Source organism: Crocodylus porosus, unplaced genomic scaffold, assembly GCF_001723895.1.
Source record: "Crocodylus porosus isolate Cpor-Errol unplaced genomic scaffold, CroPor_comp1, whole genome shotgun sequence".
In the NCBI taxonomy this organism is placed as follows: Eukaryota; Metazoa; Chordata; order Crocodylia; family Crocodylidae; genus Crocodylus; species Crocodylus porosus.
In genome coordinates this window covers 1019714-1033637 of record NW_017728930.1, presented here as the reverse complement: position 1 = coordinate 1033637, position 13924 = coordinate 1019714, and positions in this window count along the sequence as shown.

Below are 13924 nucleotides of genomic sequence, written 5' to 3'. Positions count from 1 at the left end.
AAGACTGGAATGGGTCACGAGTGAGACGAGTGTCAACCGGTCCTGTACTAGCTGCTGGATGCAACTAGCTCTGCATCCAGTCAATCAGTGGGTGCTGAGAGGAGAGGCTTGTGAAGTGTCTGGCCATTAGAAGCTAATAACGAGCTAATTAGCTGCTATTTGATCTCTTGGACCAGACCCTATCGACTGCAGGGGAGTTGCACCGATTCCAGCCTGCTGAAGCACTCTCATGAAATCCCGGCCTCGCTGCAGGCGATGGCAAGACTCCCCGTCGCTTGAGGGGAGCTTGCATGTCTCCTTACTGGGAAGAGCTGGTCTGCCCCCAAAGGCTGCACCAGTTTAACTACGATCAACTGCAAACCAGTTCAGTCCAGCTGTGCCCATCCCCTGCGTAGACATAGCTGCAGCATTTCCCAGCGAGTGTCGCTCAAAATGACCAGGGGAGGTTTTTGTGGCCTAGGGGAGAAAGGGGTCACTGAATCCCAGCTCCTGCTGTAATGTGACACATCCAGGGAGGTGGGGAGGTTAAATGCCCGTGAGCCCTGGGACGCGCTGTCTCGCAGGCAGGGAGCACGGCCCGATACCTGGAGAGAGCAGGTCAGACACAGCGTGGCGCGGCCATGCTGCACCGCCGTGCGGATCGAGGCACTGGGATAACTGGGAGACAAAGACATGCTGCATTGTGGTGCGGGGTCTGGTGCTAGCTGGTCCGGTGCCCGCCTGGCCATGGCAGACCCCACACCCCTGGGAGATGCCAACGGGAGCATCCCCACCTGCAAGCCTGCAGCGTTGAGCGACTTGGGAGCATCTCTGTAAATCCGGCCAGCCGGCCCCTGCAGTGGAAGACTGAGTCCAGTGCAAGAAGGAGGAAACCCATGAATCTCTGCATCTTTCCCCACTGAGCTGGAGAAGCATTTCCCAAGCACTTCCCCATACCTAGAAGAGGGAGAGGGAAATGGGGGCTCAGCCACTGTGCTGTTTGGGAGAACGGCTTTGGAGTCTCTCTCTCTTCTATTCCCCAAGCATCACATTTAATTTGGCTTTTGTTGTTATCCTCAGCACAGGCTTATTTTTATTAACTTTATGGTAATGATGCTGGGGCCACGCGGTCCTGGCGCCTTCAGGTTTGGCTGAAGGAGGCGCTGACATTTCCAGGCATCCGGCTGCAGGAGGAGGAGAACCGAGGGGAGCAGCTGCTCCCTCCAGCTCAGCTCAGCTCAGCTCAGCTCAGCGGAGCCGGGAAGCCAACGCACCTCCAGTTGCAGGGAGAAATAAGCCGCTTAATTAAATGGAGGGAAATTTCTAATGAGAAAAGAAAGGAATCGGTAATGCGGCACAAGTCCTTCCTGGAGGAGGAGATAAAGCGGAGATGGATATGCCGGGTGCAGCGCATAAGGATATTACATCAAAGATGCTACGAAAACATTAGGTCGCCAACACAGGCATGTAAAAGTGAAGAAATGTGCGGCCGTCATTCAGCTCCCGGGTGCGGATGCATTGGGAGGTGGCCTTTCACGACACGATTGCACGTAGGAGCGTAGAGATAGAGAACGAGGGTTTCACGCAGGGAACTGGCCAGAGCAGAGCTGTGCAGGTGTCGGGCCTGCTGATGGCCCTGAAGCAAAGGTCTGCATGGCCCAGGACCATGCGCAGCCCATAGTAGTTGAAGTAGCAGGCTTTGCCCTCCGGCCTTGGTATCTCTTTTGAGTGAATTTGGTAGACTTTATCCCACAACATCATCCTGGGTTTGCACTGTCCTCGCCAGTCCCTGATTGCGTACAAAAAAGGCCTGTCTATTCTCATTTTTCCAGTCCTGCTCCCATCTCCAGATACTACTTTAGAGCCATTACACATCGACTGCTCCAGCCCAAGTGAATGAACCAAGGGGGCCAACAGGGAATGCACCAATGCTGATTTTCATCATGCAGCTTCCCCCTTTCTTCAGCCAGGGCCTGGCCCAGACACCCTGGGGGCTAATGGAAAGGCTCCAGTTGACTTCAGTAGTTTGGGAACAAGGCCAGAATCTAGGAACCTGCGACAGGTCTTGAACTCATTGGTGTGAACAAAAGGCACGGTGACGTATAACGCCACGTACTGTCACCACAGGTCCGTACCCTTTGGGACTTCAGGGCATGGCATGGGAGTTGGATCTGACTTTCTCTCCAAACCTCTGCCAGAACAGTCGAGATCCCGTCATGGCAGATCGCTGCTGGTTTGGGACCGACTCCTGCAATGAACCCGAGTTGTCTGTGGCAGCACGCTCACACGGACACTCTAGCCCGGCTTTGGCTTTGAACCTGAACTCGGGACCTGACCCAGGTCTGGAAAGTTACTGAGAGGCGTGTGTGACTCTGTGTGTGTGTATGCATGTGACTATTTCGATTTAAAACATTTTTTGCCAGAAAATACCGATCCATCCCCAGTTTTAGTAGGCAAGGTGTTAGCTTGGACAAGGATTTTGACTCAAAAAGAGTTTTAAAATGTTTAGAGGTTTTGTTTTCTTGCTTTCTCAATGGAAAATTGTATCCTCCCCCCCATTTAAAATGGCCTTGTGTTTTGAAAACTGGGTTGCTTGTAGTAAAAATAATATATACAAAAATGGCCGAGACTGAAAGCAAAACGGTTTGAAAATACCAAAATGAAAATCGCTAATGGATAGTCAGCCGGGAGGCGATTTTGAGATGTGTATCTTCCGTCCGGATTCAAGACAAGAAACGTTTCCACTATTTCTAATCTAACCAAGACAGGAAAAGTGTTTCCTTCCGGCGCTAAAGCTAGTTCCCGGAGCAATGACTGCTCCTTGCCTGGTCGGTGAGAGGCAGGGTCAGGTCGACCCAAAGGTAAAGGGGATTCTCCCACCTAAAAGCCCCTGAGGGCTCTGAGCACTCCTGGATCTCACTGCATGCCTGCCCGAATCCCCACCCTGCCAAAGAGCTGAGGACCACGAGGATTCATCTGAGACAAAGCATAAAAGGCCGTGACAAAAATGTCTCCCTCCTTCGCCTGCGCTGCCCTTTGAAATGGATCCCCCTTGCCACCGCGTTTCTCCTCTTGCCTGTCTCCCACAAGCAGTCTGAATTAATAGTCCGTGTTCTTGGTGCCTGCCGCTGCCTGGCTCCCTTCGAATCAAGGGGCACATCTGAAAGAGCGGTGACACCTGAAACGTCAGCGTCTCTTCCTGGGAACGGCCCGCTCGTCTCCTTGCAGGCGTCGGGGAGGAACAGGAGGGCGATGCAGCCTGCTCCTGGCATCCGGACCCCTGGAAGACAAACCCATCGCGACCAGCTTGTGCCAGGCCCGGCAGAGCTCCCGTGTTGAGCGCAAAGGACACAGAGCATGTTGGAGGAGCCACCTGTCTTGTTTAAAGTGCATTTTATGCTGGTGGAAGATGCCAGGAGAACCGCCCCGGAGACAGGCATGCTGCTTCCCCGCACAGGTACGCAGCCTGGCAAGCAGCACCGCACGCGCTCCTGCCTAGACTCACCTCTGCCACCTCATTCTCCACGGTCCACTGCATCCCGGGCTTTTGCACCGAGACAGCCAGCACAAGTGCAGCCAAGCGCATGGGGAGAGTTGTTTTTGGGATGCAGCCACTGGGCATGAGTCCTGCCAAATTCATTTCACACGGGCCACCAAATACCTGTCACCGTGTCGTGCTACAAAAACAAAATGGGCATGCACTCGTATCGTTCCAGCGCCCTTCAGTCTGGAGCAGGGGAGCGGGGCGGAGCGGGGACGTGGCTCTGGAAGGAGGGCTGAAGGAGGGAGAGAAGAAAAGGCAGCACAGCGAAGGTGCGTGGTGCTTTGTGGCAGCAGAGAGACAGGGCTCAGCTGCAGAGAGAGGCTGGCGCGGCGTTGGCAGCTCCAGTGCCTTCCCCTCGGAAAACAGCAACTAGGAGAAACCAAAAAGGGTCGGGTTTGGATTCCAAAATATTTGGGGAAAAGCTCCAGAGCTGTCACACAGGTTGCGGCCAAGAGCCCCTTTTGGGGGAGAGGTTTTTTTGAAATTTTAGGTTGCTGATGCCAACAAGGGGTGGCCCTTTCGAAAAGTGCGACATCCCAGCATAGCATTGCAAACTCATTGGAAGGGAACGCTTCAATCGGCCTGGGCCGACATGTAGTTTGGGATTCAAAATTTATGAGATTTTTCACTTTTTTTGCCCCAGTTCAAGGAGGGAAATAGAAAAACGCTGTGTCCTGCCCAGTCCCAGTGGTCAAGCTGAGGGGGTACTTTAGCAAAGCTCCTGGGCTCAGAGGGGTGCCACGTTTCTCTCTGGCCGCGTAGCCACCAGACTGCCCGACGCAGCTTCGGCTATCTAATGTCGCCACGCAGAAAGTCTCTCTAGATCCTGGCACCGAGCTAGCTGCCAGGAAACAGCCTGCTGCCGAGGCTGCCTAAGGATTCGGATAAGCTTTAGAAAAACAGCCAAACTTTTGCAGGCTTATCCAAACTGAACCTCCAGTCCCTGAGAGGTTTGTCCTTCACTAGAAATTAGTGACAACTTTCCAGTGCTTTCCTCCACCATCTGCCCTGGCTTTAGTTGAAATGCAACATTTTACTCCAGCAATCAGTCAGTAATCTTGTCGGCATTACTTAGAGGAACCGTGTCTGTCCTGCCCATCTGATGCGCTGTGCAACAGAGGGAAAATCGCAGCTTCTTCTTGAAAGTGGGGAAAAAAATTAAGGTTGACTTTGGCACAGGAAAACAAGCAATCCGGAGATAACAAGGTGCCACAGGAGCTTAAAATAAGCATCAGCTAATTCAAACAAAAACAAATCTGCATTGAAAATAGACACTTCCCCGGACCACATCCCCACTTTAAAGTGCCTTTGAATTCACAGAGGCGCATTTAGAACATAGTCTCCTTTCAGAGCCTCTGGCTGGCTTTGTTTTGCTGTTTCCTAGCAGGCAAATGAGGTTTGAAGTTTGAAACAGTGTTTCCTTATTAATAGGCAGGCAGATAGCAAGGCAGGCTTTGGTTCCTGATCTGAGCCTTGTCCCTGCTGCCCCCCTGACCCTGGGGCGTAGGAGGATCTGTGTAAAGGGTCTCATCCCGGCTGGGGTGGCCTCTCAGGGAGAATGAAAAGCATCCCTTCGGAAACAACGTCTGTGTGTTTGTTTTTTCCCTGGAAGATCCCCCATGCTCTAGGGCACTTGTACACGTTACGATTTGACCATGTACACATTACAAAGAGTTACAAAAAAAATCAAGAACATCAGCCTGGCCCTGTGTGATGGGTCCAGGGTCTGAATCCCAGCAGGCAGAGCCGCCCGATTCCCTCCCACCTCGGCAGCTCGGTCAGGCGCAGCTCTCCAATTCCACTTTGGCCAAGCCCAAGATGACACCAAGCATGAGTCAGGCCTCAAGGCCTGCAGCACTGGCTTGAAAAGCATGAGGGGTTTGGTTTTCCACAGTAGGAGGGGGAGTCTTGCCTTTTGATTCTTGCAACATTATAAGCTTTCCCCCACAGACTTCCTTAATTTAAAGGCAAGCCAGGACTCTCCCATAACGGCAGGTCCCAGAGCTCCTGGGCCATTACAGAGAGCATGAGAGAGCAGGAGGCTTGCGGGGAAACAACAGCAGTTGGCTTTCTCGTGGCATCTTGAGCCTCTCCCCGGGGGACCTCCTGAGCAAAGGCAAGCTCTGGGGTCTGATCTAGCCCCACAGTGGGATGGCAACCCTGAAGCATGGTGAGACCCTCCACAGAACCAGCAGCAGGTCTGAGCACAGAGCGGCTCTGACGCTTGCTTGTACCATGCAGTGCCCACTCCTGGCCATCACAACGAACACAGCCCCGCAGCAGACGAGGAAAGCATCCGCGTGCACCAGGCCTTTGCAGCGGAGGTGAGCTGGAAGCTGCAGTGTCAGGAAGTTCTGCATGTCCTGTCCCGCAGGACAGGGCGCCTTTCTTGCAGGTGGCTCCAGGAGCAAAGTTTAGAGTCCTCCCTGGCCTCTGAGCACGGGCTTTCAGTTCAGAGGCAGCAATCCCTGCACACGAGCCATTACAACATTGCCCAAAGGAGAGGTTTGCAGCAGGGTGCCCGGTGAAATAAGGGCTATACCTACATGCAGGCAAGACCTTAGTATCATTAGCCATCTCCTCTGGCCGGGACAGGAGCTCAGGCTCAGATCGCAGCAGGCCTATTTCCTTTTCCTCATGCAAGGACCTGGCTGGTTTTGCTAATTAAAAAGAGAAACATCCTTTTCAGACCTCCCTCAGACCTCCTTCCCTCTGGCACCTCCTCGCCCCTGCTCACTTCTGCACGCCACACTGAGGCAAGCATTGATAATAAATAAATCTCACAGAAGGGAGTGGAAGAGCTTGTCGGATGTGCAGGCAGCGGCGGAGTCAATCACGGCAGGAGCTGAATGCCCGCCTCTAATTAACGGCTTGTTCTCCGCACAGTGCGCTCCGGCAGGGTTCTGGACACGGCCCAGCATCAGCCGCCACAAACCTGAGCAATCAGGTTGCGACTTACCCTTCTGAGCCCGCGCCAGAGCCCAGCCGCTGCGTCCCGAAAGGAAAGATGCATCATCCAGCAGGAGGAAGGTCCATGGAGTTTCCACTGGGCTTGAAATGGCCCCAGAAAATAGCCAGTTGCATCACTGCCCTGTGCAAAGCCGTCCTGGATTCAGCTTGTTTGTGCACCTGTGGCACTGAGCTCACCGCTCCCTCTAGGAGGGGGAGAGACGGGAGCAAACCCCAACTGGGTGCTGAAAAGAAATAGCCCCACGTTCACCCATAAGGAGGTCAGCTCAGAGGTCACAGGGAAATGCCTACCCCGCTCAGCACCAAAACCGCAAGACCAGAAAACAGGCCTGGAGAAGCGGGAAGGGGCAGAGCTCCTGGGCCATCCCCGATGCTCTCCGAAACACGCTCTGTGCCCCACCGAGAAACTTGTCATGGCAATTTGAGAAAATGGAAGGAGAAATTTCAAACCCAGCATTTTGTTGGAAATTTTGGGGTGCAAGACCAGCTCCACCAAACCCAGCTCTTGCTCCCCAGCGTGTTTATCGACTAGATTCATGTGCTGATGTCACAGAAAGCGTCTGAACCCCTGGGTCTGATTCTGCAAAAGCAGTTGTGTTCCAGAGCTCATCTGAGCTGCAGAGATGGGACAAAGCATCCAGGCGGTTTATCAATTCGCACAGCTAATAAGCAGCAGGGAGGCAGCACCCCGGGTCTTTTGTTCCAGTGCTGCAGCTGCCAAAAAGCTGCTTGAGGTCTGTCCCCTGCAGAGCAGAGATGCTGCTGGTTTTACAATGCAGATGTGTACAGGGAGCAGGAGTCGTTTGGAGGCAACGTGGGGTGAGGAGCAGAATGCAATCCGCTCCCTCCCCCGCGGCCAGGGGACCACGGCATGGATTTGGGCCGTGGTTCAGCATCACCAGCTAGCAGCAGCAGAGACCTCTGGCTCTTATGCTTGGTGTGCCCTTGGGGGTGCATTTATAAAACGGGGCTTCTCTAAGTGCAGCAGTTCCTGGCAGGTAGCAGGAAGGGCAACCCTCCACTTGTTGCCATCCAGGTTGTGGGTTTTTTGCTAGATTATGAAATGTTTGATATGGAATTTCAAATGATCACTTAAGTATCTAATTAGCCCATAACAGCTCTGCCTAAGCAACCTGGGTGCAGTGTGTGTTTAAGTGTTTAATGCCTATTTTTCCTCTCTCTTCCGTTCTAATTGGCATTTAATTAAAAGAATAAATAAAAAAGAAAGGCAGCTTTGCCTGGAGTTTAAATATTAAATAGCATGATTCTTCCTGGGCTGGGAGCAGCTTCCATTTGGGTTCCTCGAGGAAGAGGATGAGGGAGAGGGGGGGAAGGATTCCTCACCCTGCTGCAGCCCACGGAGGAGGCAGTGTCTGGGGCCGGCATGCATGCCCCTGCATGGGCCTGGGCACAAATTCATCTGCATGAATCATAAAACCCCCAGAAACCCAGGGCTGGGATGGACCTCAGAATAGGCCCATCACCTACCGCCATGCCCAAGGCTGTTTGGGCTGAGGGATTCCCCAGCCTCCCCCTCCAGGGCTCAGGTGTGCGCACGTGCCACGGGAGTGTGCATACGCGTGTGCTCGGGCGCTCTCTGTCTCACGCTCCGCTCTGCAGCAGCTCGGCCCCCACCCGTAGCGCAGCCTTCACCTTTCCTGCGGCTCAGCAAGGCGCAGATGTTGTTTGAGCCTGGGAAAATGTCAGCCCCCGGGAGAGGAGCTTGAACACAGAGTGAGCCCGCAGGAAGGGTGGCCCCGCCGGCTGCCTTTTGCTTCTTGGCTGCATTTCCACGCACTTTCTCAGAAGCTGCTCGGTAGAGCTGGGCCACAGGTTTCCCGCGGGCCCTGCTCTGTCAGGAAATGCCCATTTGCTGGAAGCAAAGCATTCAGCGGGAAGATGTTGATCTCCCCGGCGATCCCGACAGCAGCCAGGCAAGCCGACGGGGGCTCACCCACACGCTGGGCCGGTCAGCCCAGGATCTCTGGGTTTCCCAGCTCCGGAGGCAGCTGGTTTTTGGGGCTACCCAAATAGATGGCCTTACTCAGGGGACTGCACCCCAGCCACCGGGGAGCTGGATCCTTCGGCTGTCTGGGGAGCTGGGACCGGGAAGTTTTGGCGTTGTCACAAAAATTTCGGGTCTTTATGAAAGACCCAATATTGTCCCATTCATGGATAAATTCCAGAGCTGGTAGCACCGCAGCTTCTTGAAATTGGGTGGCCAAGCTGCGTGTCCGGGGGGTGGGCACAGGCAGCCTCTGCATGTGGCATGCAGTAGTTCGGGGAGGGGAGGGGAGAGGCAGCACCATGGCAGCTAGGGCAGGGAGCAGAAAGCAGGGCAGCAGAGCAGGCAGAGGAAGGGGATCAGAGCGGCACTTGGCTCATCTGCCAAAAAAAAGTTGCCCCCCACTGCTTAAAGTCATGCATTTGGTACCAGCAGCGAAAGCATTTTGGGCTTGTTTCTCATTAAGGCTCATTCACGCGGCTGAGGTGTAAATGGGCCAGAAGAGGAGTGTGGGTGGAAGAGGAAGAGGAAGGGGAAGGGGAAGGGGATGGCTGGGGGGGAAATATTTCAGCCTCAGCTCTTTTAGTGGAAAGATTCAGAGAAGCTGATCTTCTTTGGGAATGCCTCTCTGCTCCCCCGAACGCTTGGTGCGGACTCTCTCTCTCTCTCTTTGGTAGAAGTCAAGATGTTTCATTTCATTTTTAAATGAAATGTTTTGAGTTGTCAGCTCCAAGCAGCCGTATGTTTCGAAATTCCCTGCAATATTCTGTACAAACATACAACAACAGGAGGCAGCGGCTCGAATCCAAAGTAAATACCCCCCTCCCTGCGTGCAAACACGCCACCTTGTTCTGCCCAGTTTGAACTTTTCCCATTTATAGACTTTTCCAAAAAAACCCAAACAAACAAAACCATTTTTAAACCCCCTCATGTTAGGAGTGGGTCTAAGATGATTTGGTTTTGGTTCTTTTGACTTGCCAGGGAGTGAACTATCCCTTGCTTTCACAGCTCCAGTGAAGAGCTATGTAAAGTCCTCTTCATACACTTAAGCGCTGGGCCCGGTATCCTTCCTGTGTCTAAGCAAAGTTTGCTTACAAGATTTGTCTCCACGTAGGTAGCTGCCCCTATGCCCCTAGGCTCCAGCTGGGGCTGGAGGAGGAAGGGGTGGGCAGCCAGAGAAGGAAGGTCCCTAAATCACCCGGGGAGTCTCATGACTTCCACCCTTGCTCTGGACCGTGGAAGGGAGGCCCAGCAATGGCCTGGCTCTGGGCTGCCTCTCCAAATCTCACAAGCATCCTTGAAGACTGAGAGCATCATCACAGCCTGCACCAGACATCTCAGCGACTCCTTCATCTGCCCCCGGCTGGACGGGCGCTCTCGCTCTCCGTGTGCCATCGTCCCACGGAGAACGTGACTTGGCGAAACCCCCCACGGCTTTCCCCTTGAGGGGGCAATCTCTGTGCCTGCCGGTGGTCTGCAAGGGGATGCATTTGGAGGGAGCATCCATTAGCAAAGCACTCGATAACTTCTTCCCTCTGATTTATTGCCTTCACTAATGTCTGAAAATCATCTAGTGCTCTGGCTCTTGGCAAAGCGTCGAAGAGCTGGCTGGGCTAGCAGATTAAGTTATAACAGCATCAAGAAGGCTATGATGTCTGTGCCACTGCTCAGACATCCAACATTAACTGAGGACCAGACAGTCTGGAGGAGGTTGTGAACAAAGCAGTGGTTTTCAAAGTCAGGCTCTCCAGGGGCATAATTATAAAAGGAGGAGGAGGAGCACGTCTCTTCTGTACCTTCCTGATGTCCCTATTAGAGGTCCCAGTTGAAGGGGATGGTGGTGAGGACAGTTCCCGCTCCCCAAGGTGCTCCCCTCGGGGCGGGGTGACACAAGGCCCCAATTGTCCTTGGGGAAACGGGGCTGCACCTTCTGCAAGCAGCCAAGTACAAGGGAAAAGAAATCCCATTTGCAGGCTACAGCATATCACAAATAATTGAACCATGCTGGTGCGGTCTCAATGAGGGATTCCATCCATATTCATGGCTCCCATTTCTGTGGAGATGAACATGGCAAATATTCCAGCACAACTACTGTAGCAAGAAATCTTAAGTAGTAATTCGACATTTCTCCATTTTACAATCCCCGCCAAGGGAGGAAGAGGAACATTTAAATATTGTCTAACAAGCCACGGGGCAGAGTTCTAGCCAGCGGTGTTTCCCCCCCTTTCCCTTCATGCTTTCCCTTTCCAGCTCTGCGAAGTTATAATGTCCAGAAGTTTAACTTTCCTTTGCCTCATTTGAATTTGGGGAGATTTGATGCAAAACATACAAAAAGGGCATGGCTGTGAATACCAAGCATGTTAATAGGTTAAAGTAAATCTAAAGTAACATTTGAAAGCTGAAAGATGAAAGTAGATCACAGGCCAAAGATCAAACAATCTAGAACCACTTCTAAGCCTTTTACTGCTGGAGATTATTAGCATTTGAAAGTGAAGAGCATTAGTGAAAACGAGGGTGGGGGGAGCTGGAAGGGATTTCTGTTGTGCAGATAAAAACTGAGCTTGATGACAGTGGAAAAGGAGGGATGGCAAGGATGCGACTTATGGAGAAGGGGGTGGGCACACCGAGGGGGGAACCACCAGCTTATTTTTAGATCCCGGATAAATATTTCCATCTGCTGCCTCCGCGAGGTGCATTGGGTCTGCTCCAACGGCGTTCAGATAGAGCTTGGGTCCAGCCAGGGATCTGCTTTGCATTTCCTAGAGCATCTGGGCTTCAGCTCGGCCTCTCCCGCAACCCTCCTGCTGCTACAGGGACAGGCCCGAGGGGGCTGGAGTGTCCTGGGGTGGGCAACAGGCACATCCCCCTCCCTGCAGCCCAGCACCCCCGGGGTGGAGCACAGCCGCTCTCTGTGGCACTCAAGGGCCGGCCACGCGGTATCTCGGTCCCGAGGGCAGGAGCAATGCCAACCCCCGCTGCTCTGCCAGTGCGTGCCCCCCGCTGCACTCCCCAGCCCATCTCCTTGGAAGCGGTGGGCTGGACCTGACAGCACGGGAGGCCGATCAGAGCAGAGACAGCTGCTTTGGATCCACACCACCCTCCCGCCCTGCAAATGTCAAGAGCAGCGGGAGGGGGGAGGGATGGGAGGAAACATCCTCGAGGATCTCGGGGAGATTTGAGCTGACCGGATGGGGAATGGCCGTGGCTGAGGGCCTGCTCTGGGTACATGCGGCATGCTGCGGATGTGCATGGGGGTTGGGGGCTGCTCCTTCCCTCTGCCCTCTTCTCAAGCCTGGCTTTTTCCCTACAGAGTAGCAGGTATTCGGTCCACGGCCTGGCTCTGCGAGTGTGGTCAGTACATGCAGGTGACAGCAGTGTGTCGGCAGCTCTCGAGCAGGGCTGGAGGACCGGGCTATTCATGCCGCTATCCAGGAAAAATGCACGGATGTGGACAGAAATGCAGCCCCTTCCTCACAGCCCCAGCCCCGGGGGAGTCGGATGTGCCATCTGCATCAGGAAGGCGCCTCCCCACCCTTCCTGCCGGGGCAGGCTTTGCACACACGTGTGCACCCCTCAGCCTCACGTCTGCAAGTGCGTGCCAGCGACTGCGTGCGCTGCACCTAATGCCGCGGAGCAGGAAGCGATCCAGATGCTCAGTTCTGCTCCACCACCCGAGCCGCTTGCAGGGCCCAGCATGAAACGAGCCGGTGGATTTTGGTCCAGCTCCTAATTGACAGGAGCTCAAATCACACATAAAATGCACCATCTCAATTTGCAGCTTCAGCAGTCTCAGAAGAGAGGCCAGCGGGGAGCTGGAGCATGGACGCCAAGCGCTCTGCTCATGCGCGCAGCGGGTGCCTTTGGGCCAGTGGGGACACGGGATGCAGAGATTGTCCAAACCCGGTGGCACAGCACGGCGGGCAGGGCCCCAGATGCACCTGCGGTTCCTCTCCCAGTTGCCCCAGTCTACCCCAGATGGGCAGATCTTTTAAGGCAATTGTAAAATTAGTGATGCTGGCTGTTTGTGCAAGTACTAAGGGCTTGGGGGATGATACTGGAAGTGCACGCCACCCATGACTTTTGGACTCTTTTCTGCCTGCGTTTCCAAAGTCAACGCTCCCTGTGTTTGGCCTCGGACACTGCCTCAGTGCAGCCTCTCTCTGGGCAGACTACCCCAGCTGGATCCAGGCCTCTCTGGGTTATAAGGGATAGGAGGGTGCTGATCAGGGTGTTGATCCTCCCAGCCATCAAAGCAGCCGAGCCCGGGGGTGCGGGACAGGCCAGATGCCTACCCAGGGCTCAGGCTGCTCCACCTCTCCCCACGGCCCAGCCTGCTGCGATAGGAGCACAAGGACACACGTCCCCCCCCTTGCCTCCCCTGATAGTCTTGCTCCCAACACTTTGGGTGAGTCTTTTTAATTTCAACCTCACAGGAGCAGCCTTCCTGTGCCATTCGCATGCAGAGCTGATGCTTTTATTTAGCAGTGAATGCAAGGCAGTAGCAGGAAAAGCCCTTCCCTGTAGCTCCCCGCAACTTCTGATGCGATGGGGGCGAGGCGGCTGCAGACGGCTGAGCCAGGCGGAAAACAAACAGCCAGAAGGCAACAGCCATGCTAATAAAACATTGATGCTTTCTAATAAAGATGTTTAATATCAAAATATTTATTTATAGCCTTTCATCTGTGGCTGGAAGTTCCTCAGCTAGCCAATTAGTCTCCTTGGAGCAGCCGCCAGCCTGGGAACAGGGCCCTCCGGAGACCTCCTGGAGAGAGAGGGGATGGCCCAGCTCCGGGCAGCGACGGGCTTTGCAGAAGCAGCTGGTGTTATGGGGTGACTGTTTTTTTGGGGCAGCCACCAGGGTCTGATGCTCGGAGATCTCTGAAGCCCAACCGAGCTGTGGGCACGTACCACGTGTCTGAAGGGGGGCCCCAACCCTGTCACCAGCCATGCACCGGACCCCGGAGACACCCCGAACCAACAGGCCCTTGGGGAAGCATCGGGTTCCCCTTGTTATTGTGCGGGGAGCTACTGCCGGGCACGCCAGGAGTGGATCACGGCCTGGCAATTAGGGCCAAGGAGCCTGTCCGCGTGCAAGCCTCGGCACGTCAGGAGGGTGGTTGGGCACTGCTCTATCACCCTCCCCGGCTTTCCTGCACCCACATGCAGCGATGACATTTATATCAGCTCTGGCCCAGCCCCTTTATCCTGCCGCGCGCGCACGCGCCCTCCCTCCTTGCACTATCTGTCCCACGACATTTCAGCGGCGAAGACTTCCATTTGACTCGGCTTGATCCCGACTGCTGTGTTTTTATCAGCAGCGGCGAGCCTGGGAGCTGGCTGCACTTAGAGCCTGCCTTTTGTGCACGCCGGTTGCTAAATATATTTCCCTTCCTTATCAAATCACGCCCCACACCAGGCCACGATGG